This window comes from Parus major, chromosome 3 (assembly GCF_001522545.3).
Source record: "Parus major isolate Abel chromosome 3, Parus_major1.1, whole genome shotgun sequence".
Lineage (NCBI taxonomy): Eukaryota > Metazoa > Chordata > Aves > Passeriformes > Paridae > Parus > Parus major.
In genome coordinates this window covers 57,401,392-57,411,974 of record NC_031770.1, presented here as the reverse complement: position 1 = coordinate 57,411,974, position 10,583 = coordinate 57,401,392, and the positions used below count along the sequence as shown (strand labels likewise).

Below are 10,583 nucleotides of genomic sequence, written 5' to 3'. Positions count from 1 at the left end.
GCTGCATTCTTGGAGATGTTCAAAACCCGCCTGGACATCATCCCAAGCAAACCACTCTCACTGACTCTGCTTGAGCAGGGGTTTTAGACAAGATGACCTCAAGAGAACACTTCCCACCTCAGTGATTCTGTGATACAGTGATCCTGAAGACCACCTCTCATTAATTACTGACTTGATGACTCTGCCTTTAAAAAGCTATATTGAGCAGGTTATGACACCTAGGAGTTACATTTACAAACTTGTTCCCACATCTTGGAAATCACCCTACGAACTTGTGCAAATCTTCCCTCTTCTGGATTCTTCTGTGTCGTGGTTTTAAAGCAGTAACTAAAAAAATTATTTAGTTCTTGCTGTGAGATATGGATTAGAACAAGAGCAAAACAGTCTTAAAACTTAAAAGGAATAAAGAAAGTTTATTAACAAAACTACAGGAATAAGAACACCAGAATAAACTTCCAGAAAACCCTTTTATCCCCCACTACCCAAACATTCCCTTGTACATGTGACAATATAGAGACAAAAAACTTTGGAACTTTGGTGTTTAAAACAGTCCCAATTCCTGCTAGAGTCTTTTCATCATCAGCCTTTGTAGAGAAACAGAAGTCTTTTTCTGCTAATCTATGGAGTTTCTCACAAGAAAACTATTTCTGTTATAGTTTTCTATTTCTCTGATGCCAGCTGCCTGGAAATCTGTCATCAGTTCACTCCTCCCATTTCACATCACTCTGAGGTGTGTATGGGCCATGAGTCTAGGGATGTAATTTTTTAAGGATGAGTTATTCGAAGGCAAATGTTCTCTTCATCTCTCTCTGTGAGCTTTTCTGGAAAACAGTTTTCTCATTGCCCTCAAGGCCTCAAATCTTCGCTTCACTCTGTTCCAGCACTTCACTGTATCACAATTACTTTACTTTTTGCTCAAAATCCACACTTTGAACACTCCATTCCTCCCAATATACTCTGTCATGAATTAAAGTTTTTTTTCAGAACATTATTGTCCATCTCCATAGCTTTAACAGAAAAATATTTCAGCTTATAAAGCATCTCCTTATTCTCTCTTCCCCATCTAAAACTTAACTCTTTTCTTCACTGTCTTCTTCATGTTGATTCTCTCTCTCTGTCTCTCTGGGAAAAAAGAGTAATCTGTATGTTTTATCCAGGTAGCAAAAGAGTTAAAGTCTTGGAAAAGCTGCAGATGTTCATGGGTCAGGTTTCAGTCCAGCAGCAGAAACTACAAACTAAGCCAAGCTGGCCAGCTCTGCTTCTTCCCCCCCCCCCCGCCCTCTGTGGCCTTGTCCGGCCTGGGAGGGGGGAAGGCCGAGACAGAGCTTTGTTACCTTTACAGAAGCCGGAAACCAAAAAAAGAGCAAGAGACCTCTGGCTTTACATCTTAAGGTGGTGTTCATAAGTTGATCTCACTTTTTAATGGTCAAAACTGCTGTCAATTCTTAGAAATGACCGATAATTGGTCAGGAGAAAAGACTCCCATCAGCCACCAGCAGCTTCAACTTCCTTAACTCCCAAAGCTATTTTAAAGGTAAAGTCACCCCATGACATCCTGAAAACCCTTTGTTGCAATCAATATAGCCTATAAAAGGAATTTATCAAGAGGCAGAGAGTTGCTGTGTCTACTTGTTTCTCCAACTGTACTTCTATGCCTGCTCCTCTTGACAATTCAGGCTGTAAAAGGCCTGTGACAGAAACTATGCCTGGGTTTTTAATGCACATAACACCATTATTTATTGTACATAAATACGATTGCTGGACACTCAGTAAAAACAAAAAATAAGTGGGTAACCCCAGAATAATCACAGTATGTTCCAGATTGGGTCAAAATTAAAACAGAGGCCTTAACTACTATTTTCAGTGTCAAGGGATTCTTTTGCTTTTACAAACACAGAGAACCTGTAAAGCATCTGGAATCCAAAGGATTTCTTTGTTTTCCTTGTTTCTTTGTTTCATTTAAGTTTTACGAGTTCCATGGAACTCAGTCTGAACTTTATTGGTTACTATGGTGATTAACTGTAATAAATGAAGTGACAAAGATGCCTCAGACTTTATTTAGTGGGGAATAAGGAGCATCTAGAAACAGAAACCTCAGGTCATTCAGTCAGCCACTTGCACAGCTGTTAATACACAGATGGGTTTTGAATCCTCTGCCTCCTGTATGAATAGGACTGTTTCTCCCCTTATTTGATGGTGCTGTGCTGAGTGCTATGAGGCAGGCAGTCTCAATGCAGATGAAGTTCTGAAGCTGTTCCCATCAAGTGGGGTGGCACTAGGACCTAGACAGATACATTCCCTCCAACTCACCCTATGCACTGCAGCCTGAGCCTAATGCCTGAGCAGAAGTTGTTTTTCCATGTGTTTCCAGCTTTCACTGGCAGCAGAGATGATATTGTGTTGAATGTAACTAGAAATATATATCCTGCTGTCCTATTTCTTTAATTCAGCACAGGTAGGAGGGAAGACCTTAAGCAGGGCTGCATTTGTGGGTGGCCAATTATCTAGCAGGGTGTCTGGGAAAGACCTTTTTGCTGTTTGTTCTTCCTTACCACCTGTGCAGAAAGCAATTAATACTTTGTCCCTCTTCTTTCATTTTTGATTCCTGTATAAACAGCAAAAAGAATGCTGCAAGCAGCAGAAGAAATCCAGACTGACCTTTGTGATGACAGTGGTCAACTCAGTCCTGAGGCAACAAAACCAGAGATGCTTGTCATTGTCTCATACTGATTCTATTGAAACAAGGTAGCAGCTGGAACCTTTATCTTAAATACAATACTGTAGCAGGTTCTGAAGGACAAAATTAGTTGCTAGATTAGAACAATAAAATGTTCTCTTAAGATTTCAGGAGATGTGCAGAAGATTTTGCTTGTTTTTGGCTAAATATTGGAGTGACATAATACCTATGGTATCATGTAATATGAGGTTTTGTTATGTTTCATGGGATCAGCTTAATTGCAAATACACATATGTGTAAAATTCAATCTGTGTGTCTAAGTTTGATCCATATGTCACCAGAATTAACTTCCCTGCCTATGTTTGTCTCCCTTCAGTATTCTACACCCAAAGTCTACACTACATTGTGTAACACTACACTGCTTAAGGAGCACAGCATTGACTCAATCCTGCTGCGTGGACAGAAATAAAAGCAAACCAGCCACTTTCCTACTGCATTACACCTGTGTTCCTCCTTGACCAAAAGATAGAAATGCTCATTTTCTCCTGTCAAACCATTTTTCTGGGGGAGTGGAGAGTTGCAACCTAGACAGATCAAAGTAGAAGTATCGCATAGGCATAGGTAGAGTAAGTTCTGAGATTTGCATACAGAGGATGAGTCATATGAGTCTGAAATATGGCTTGCAAAATATGTAGTTAGTACTCAGAGGAGTGGTTTGAAAAATAAAACAGCTCAAGCTCCCTGTCAGCTTGGGTGACATAACCCAAGGCAGAGTTACAGGCAATAAAAAGCTCACCTGAATATAGCTTGTGGCAGCGCCTTCCTCTAAGAAACAAAATCATGTGGCACTGGCTTTCTCTGCCTTTTATGAAGGGCCCAGATTTTGTCCTGGTAAGCCTTTGACTCTGCTGGTTTATCATCCTGTTAAACTGGTTTCTGACATTCCAGCTGGGAAGATGGAAAAGACCTGTGTATCCAGCTCTTTCCTGTGGCACACATTAATAGTAAAATGCTTAGCAGGCACTGCAGCTCCCCTTCAGCATTTGCTGCCCTACTTCAGCACTGCCTGTAGCCAGCATTGTTTCTCCCATGCCTCCCAGCACTAGATGCCTGACCAGGTTCATTAATAATGGAGGTTCCTAGCTATGAATTATGGCACCCAGAGCAGAAACCTCCATTTAAAGGACCTGTGATTTCTGCTGTAAAAATGCTTTTTCTTGAGTAAAAAGTGAAATTGAGGTTCTGACACCTTTATAATTACATAAATATACATACAAATATTTACCTTTAGGTCTCTATAGTCATACTTGAGGTTAGTGGGAAACACATCACATTGTTACAATTCCCTTAAAGTCGGTTCTCAGAACCAATGTTCCCACTCTCAAAGCCCAATGGGCTGCACAGAAGAATAAGCTCTCTCACACTATTTGCCAGTATGCATGCAAACAGTCCAGGTTGCTCTGCTGTCTTTTGTCAGCCCATTAAAACCCAGGAAAAGATTCCTCTTTGCTTTTCCTAAAGAAATACCTGTTCTGCTGTGACTGGCAGAGCTCCTCAGCCTCTGAAGGCTAAAGAGAGAGAAAGCAATGTGGGTTGTATCTGACCTTTCATTGAAAAAAAAAAAAATAGCATCATCAAGTGGGAAAATTCTTTGCTTCCTTTGCGTTTTAGCAATATGCAAGAATTGGACAAGCTGACCTGCAGCAGTATTTCCAGCTAGGACTTCATTCACATTTGAAGCCATCAGATAAGCTTACGTATTAACTCTGCTGATTTACGTTAAAACTTAGCCATGGTGACAAGTACTCCTTGCACTCACTGCCCACTGACACTTTGTCTTTCTGCTTGCAAGGAATTCAAGTAGACATTAGTGACGTTAATGAGAAAGAATAACAGTGTGTGTGTGTAAGCAAAGCTTGAGATAATTGCAGGTACCAAGTCTGCAAAGGCAGCAAGCAGAAAATACTGATTAACACAACATGGTTTGCATTTTCATCAAAAGATTTGTTCTGGTTTTGCATTTATTCTTTAAAATATTGATAAGGTTGTTTGGTTTGGGTGGTTTTTTTTTGTTTTGTTTCATTTTGCATGGAAGGAATCATAGTTGTTATTAATCTTGCTACAAATATTGGATTTTTTAAACCTGTTTTGTTCCAGAGTCTGTAAAATTCAAGCCCAGAAGTCACTGTTAAATAGTAGAAGTCTCATAATTCAGATATAAATGCTCTCTTTGGAGATCCACAGAAAATGTTTTCTCTGAAGCAGAAAAGACATAATTGTCATTTCTGCCCAGAAGCACAGAAAATCAGTTTACTCTGTCTTTAATTTACATTGCACAGGATTTTGTTATTGAAAACAGAAACGCCTACCTGTTTAGCCATGTCAATCAAATCACCAGCTGCAATTCCTTTGCCTGTTTGCTACTCCAAAACACCAGCATGTGCACAAGTTCTTCCTGAACCACAGCTGTGCACAACATGTCTCCTAAATGACAGCAGAATCAACTATTTCATATCTATGACATTTGTTTGCACCAGGACAATTAGTGCCAGGTAGCCACAGTGCTATAAGCTCACACCCAAATAAAGACCTGCTTTGGCTGTAGCAGTGATCAACATCAAAAACAGAGAGCAAATGTCATACTCTGTTCTTCAAGAGGTCAGAATTATAAGTTCAGGGACAGAGTAGCTCTGAGTTGTCTGGCAATACAAGGCACAGAGGGAAGAAGGCAACAGGACAGAGACAAAAACCTGCAGGAGATTCCAAGGCTGGTGGTCCTGAAGGGCATGCAGAGGAAAGGGCAGAAACTTTGAGCCTTGCACTAAAAAAACAAAGTGGAAACCCCTGTTGTTGCACTGTCACACTGACCTCACTTTACTTAACCATGTAACTGTATCATCAGATGAAAGGTCAAAATTTAGGTGAAGAGATGACACTTATCAGACTGTCTTGTCACGGGTCACTTAGGAGGCAGCCACTGATCCATTTTCCTGAACCAGGGGATCCGATCCATGATTCCTGAAGTATTTCTGGTTAACATATTCTGCAGAGCCAGTCTTGGCTGTGTAGCAGGCAGTTTGTAGTTTACTCTAACAAGCACACTGCTGCTAGAGCTAACATTTACATAGCTGCAGGTGGATGTCGGTGACGTTAATAGAGACGGATGGGAGGGGAGATGGAAGCCAAACCTAAGATAGCAGCAGAGATTAGACAGGCATACAAAGGTAGCAAACAGAAAATATTGATTGCTGCTTAGTATAGGACTGTACTCCCAAGAAGATCACTCAGCTGACTCAGGAGACTGTATTTTTCCTCTCACAATTTCACTAAGTCATTTCAGCAATTTTATCCTGTTACCTTCTTTCTCTCTGGCAAGTAAGAATAATGGCCTTCTTCATTGTACACCTTTCTCAAGCACCATAAGTAAGTAATCGTGGCCCTTCGATCTTTTGTTGTTTGTTTCTCCCAGTTTTGTCTCATTTTTGTTTTATATATCAATGGTTTTTCTGAAGTCCTCTGAACTCCCTGACAGTTGTTCAGTTTAGAAGAGATGTTCATGCAGTAATCTCATCCAGACCTTCTTCATACAATATAGGACAGGTCAACTGCAGCTCCTGCTGGGATAACATATACCCGGATGTATGTGTGCTAACAGCACATTGGTAACTCAAAAATACACATGCCCTAAATTCCCTGAGAGCTGCTCTCCCCCAGCAGCAATGCCTATGGAGCACTGTCCCTTTGGAGTCAATGAGGGAGAAGGGAAAAAGATTTTACAGGATTTCTGACCAACCAATGAAGCGCAGCTGGCAAGGGGATATGATTCAGGGAGCAAATGATACAACAAGAAGGTAGGTGGGAATCTAGTGACCACTCCACAACAAAAACTGACTGTCCAAGAAACTAGCGACATAGCAAAAAGGATGCTTTGTGCTCAACCTCCTTTGCCTCAGCAGTGTTGGCATTAAAGCAGAACTTTAGAACATCAGAGCAGAAAGAGAGGAAAGTTGTCTCTATCAAATTGGAAGCATGATGACTTCTGCAGTTGATCTGAGAGTTTATGACTTAGAACCCCTTTTTGGGGTCTGCTCTTCCAAATACCAGAATAAATGTAGAAGCCTTATTCTATTCTTCATATATAGTATATTGGGCTCATAGCTACAGCAGGTGGCAAAGAAAGTTGCTGTTTACCTTTTGACTCCCTGGAGTCATTTACTGCATATATATTTTTAGCTCTTTTTTCAAGGGCCCTCATCCTAGAATATACACTCAGATCCTCTAATGTATAAGGATTTCATTTGCATTACAAAGACAACATGTTTTCACTAAAAGACTATCACAGACAAGCTGAGAACATCTGCTGTTAGCAGTCCAGATCATGGTGCCCTCAGACAGCTGCAAAGGCAGGAGTAGAAATAGTCTTGGACTTGTGGAGAAAAGCCAGAAGGCTGCAGCCCAGCAGTTAGCGCGAATCACTGCGTGTGCGTGCTGTGTGTGCGTCTGTGTGCTCCTCACACAACCACAGGGACTCTCAGGCTGTGGCTGCACTAGACCCTGCTGAAATACAACCTAATCCTTTCCTGACAAAAGTAAGTTGGAGTAACAAAGGTGTGCAAGAGCTAATATTTATATTTAAACAACAAAACTGTCTAAGCTGATGCTGCAGACAACATTATAAAGGCTTCAGGAAAGCTAAGATTAAGGCAGGACTCAATCAGGGCCGGAAAACAGCACCAATTTCCCACAGTGTGTATCAATCTTAAATTAACTTCAAATTTCTGGCCTCTGCTTAAGCCTCTCATTTATTAAAATATCAGATAAAGACTGTTAAGGTTAATTTCCTCATATTTTTTTGAAGAAAATTGAAAAAATCTTTCATGGAAGTTTTCATCCAGAAAAGAATCATATTTTTCCATCATCTGAGCTGGAAAGTGAAGGGAGATGGAGTATGGAAAAAGAAAACAAAAGAAAAAGAGGCTGGAATTCTCAATAAGAGGATGAAGGAAAATAATAATGAGAAAACAGTATTGGGCCCAGGCCTGTTTAATAACTTAATTAATGATTTGGACGAGGAGATCAAGGGCACCTTCAGTAAGTTAAAAGACAACATTAAGTTTTTCAGGAGTGTTTATCTGCTGGAGCACAGGAAGGCTGCGCAGAGGGACCTGGACAGGCTGGATCCATGAGCCAAGGCCAAGTGCCAGGTCCTGCACTTGGATCACAACAGCCCAGTGCAGCACTACGGGCTGTGGAAAGAGTGGCTGGAAAGCTGCCCCTTGGAAAAGGATCTGGGAGTGCTGGTCAACAGCAGCTGAACATGAGCCAGCTGTGCCCAGGTGGCCAATGGCATCTTGGCCTGTATCAGCAGTGGTGTGGCCAGCGGGAGCAGGGCAGTGATTGTCCCTCTGTACTGGGCACTGGTGAGGCCACACCTCAAATCCTGCATCCAGCTGGGCCCCTCATTGCAAGAAAGGTAAGAAAGGATGCTGGGGTGAGTCCAGAGAAGGGCAACGGAGCTGGTGAAGGGTCAAGAGAATACATCATATGAGGAGCAGCTGAGGGAGCTGGGGGTGTTTAGCCTGGGAAAAAAGGAAGCTCAGAGGGATCTGAATAATCTCTACCACTGCCTGGAAGGAGGTAGTGGGTTGGCCTCTTCTGCCAGGCAACCAGTGACAAGATGAGGAAATTGCTTTAAGCTCTTCCAGGGGAGTTTCAGACTGGACATCTGGAAGAACTTTTTCACTGAAAGGGTGGTTAAGCATTGGAACAAGTTGTCCAGAGAGGTGGTTTAGTCACTGCTTGGAGGTGTTCAAGAAATGAGTGGATGTGGCACTTATTGCTATGCTTTTGTTGGCATGGTGGTGTTTAGTCAAAGTCTGGACCCAGTGACCTTGAAGGTCTTTTCCAACTTTAACAATTCTGTGATTCTATGCAAACAAACAAAAAACAAAAGTGAATGGTTGGAAGAAGGAAGAAACCTAGAGAAAGAATGTCCTGTGCTGCAACTGAAGGCAAACAGTACCTTGCTTTCCTACACTGTAAAACCAAGTTAATGTGAATGCCAGTGTCATAAAGTCAGCATCTATGTCCTCACACCAAAATATGGAAAACATGAGGTTAAGAGCAAGCAGCAGGCATGCATGACTGCATAGAAAAGAAGGATCTGGACTGAAGAGCAATTCATAAGAGAAACGAGAAGCCCTTTTGAAGAGTTTTCTCTCAGCCTTTGAAATCAAGGGCCCTTATCCTACAGTCAGCTGCAGCAATTGGGTACCTGTGGCCAGCTATGCATGAAACTTTCTAACATGGGGGGACTAAAGTATATTAACAAAATGTATTAATGGAACAATATTTCAAAGTAAATTATTTCTGTTTTTACAATTCCCCTCCTATGTCCATGCTACCATTAGCAGTCAGGACTGAGCCTTTTTTTTGTTTCTTGCCATTTGTAAGTGTGTAGTAGAAATATCTCAGAGACTTGAGCAATACTATCTCATAGATTGTTCAGACCTAGAGTATGACCTCACTATTGTGTCTTAAGGAGAGAGATAAAAGGGTTTTTACTCCTTTTTAATACCTGAGCCTGAGCACACACTCCCATATCAAAATAAGTTAATCATATAGCTGCAAAATCTTCCCATTTATGTCAGGACTTTATTCTTCCACCTCCCCCCCCACCACCTCCCACCTCCCCCTTCCCCCCTTACTACCACCAGAAATAAAAATTTAAGCCTATAATATACTTAGTAGGAGGTGTCTTTATCCCTACAGAGGTACATAGAACCTGGACCTGGACCAGGAGATTCTCTGAACTTTAGAGGAGGAAAACTAACCTTGGGAGATGCTTTGAAAATGACAATGTGAAGCTGATAGGCCCTGGTTTCCAATACCAAAAGAAACAAACAGAGTGAAACTTCACTACAAAAATAAATACTTTGGTCTCCATTGTACCTCTGAATGCTACATTAAGCATCAGTTCTTTTCAGCTGAGCTACAGCATATTTTTTTCTTTTTTTTTTATTTCTCAAAGGATTTGGATGCTCCATTGTGGCCAGACTGTGATCTGGCTTCACTTCCCACAAATCAGTATCAAATGCAGAGAAGCAACCTGCTACACAGGCATTTTGCAGACAAAAATAGTGCAGAGCCTAATCAGGAATCTCATGGCAGGAAACAGGCCTTCCTACAACAGGAAGCGTAGGAAAGACTACTGGAGACAGCCGTCCAAAAGCAGCTGCCTTGCCAAAAAAGACAAAATGGCTGTATAGTGGCAACTCTTGCAGCAGGAAATCACTGAATTTAGTACTCAATCTACTGAGCAATTTAGTATGTCATCTGCTTCCTGGCAACAGATATTTGGAATCATTTTTACATTGCATTTCAGCTGTATCTCATAATCGGGTTGAGTACAGTGTCGTCTCCAGCAAGCAAAGAGGTCAAGGTCAGAGGTTTCTCTGACTCCTTCCCAAAATAAATATTTTTTAACCCTTTTCCTTTCTTCATTTTCATCATTTTATCATTTCTAATTTAGGGGCCTGACATTCCTGTTTCTAGTCTGATATGGGGCCAGGGCAGACTGAGTCACTGATACAAGTCTGCCAAAGTTAACTGTGGTCTCCATGGGACAGTACAACAGTCTGATAGGAGATAAACATCAGGTCACAGTGAAACAGGGAAAAGAAGACCAGTGATTCTCCCTGTGATTTTTTTGATAGAGTGTCAGGAAACTTTTCAGGAAGTTTCTTCTCAACATATGTAAAAAGATAGAGGGAGAGTGAGACAGAGAGGAAGACAGAAAGGGAGTGAGGTGGAAGAGGAAAGGAAAGGAAAGGAAAGGAAAGGAAAGGAAAGGAAAGGAAAGGAAAGGAAAGGAAAGGAAAGGAAAGGAAAGGAAAGGAAAGGAAAG

At 41.4% G+C, this 10,583-nt stretch overlaps 1 long non-coding RNA gene across 2 annotated transcripts in view; it reads right to left on the bottom strand.

Moving 5' to 3' along the window:
- Positions 1-1,084: 1,084 nt before the first annotated feature.
- The window catches only part of LOC107202040, a 55,024-nt gene continuing 45,525 nt past the window's right edge, over positions 1,085-10,583 (bottom strand). For both annotated transcript variants that reach the window (XR_004496409.1, XR_004496410.1), the window contains exon 4: positions 1,085-1,122. This is a non-coding gene — a long non-coding RNA (uncharacterized LOC107202040). The remainder of the gene's footprint in view (positions 1,123-10,583) is intronic.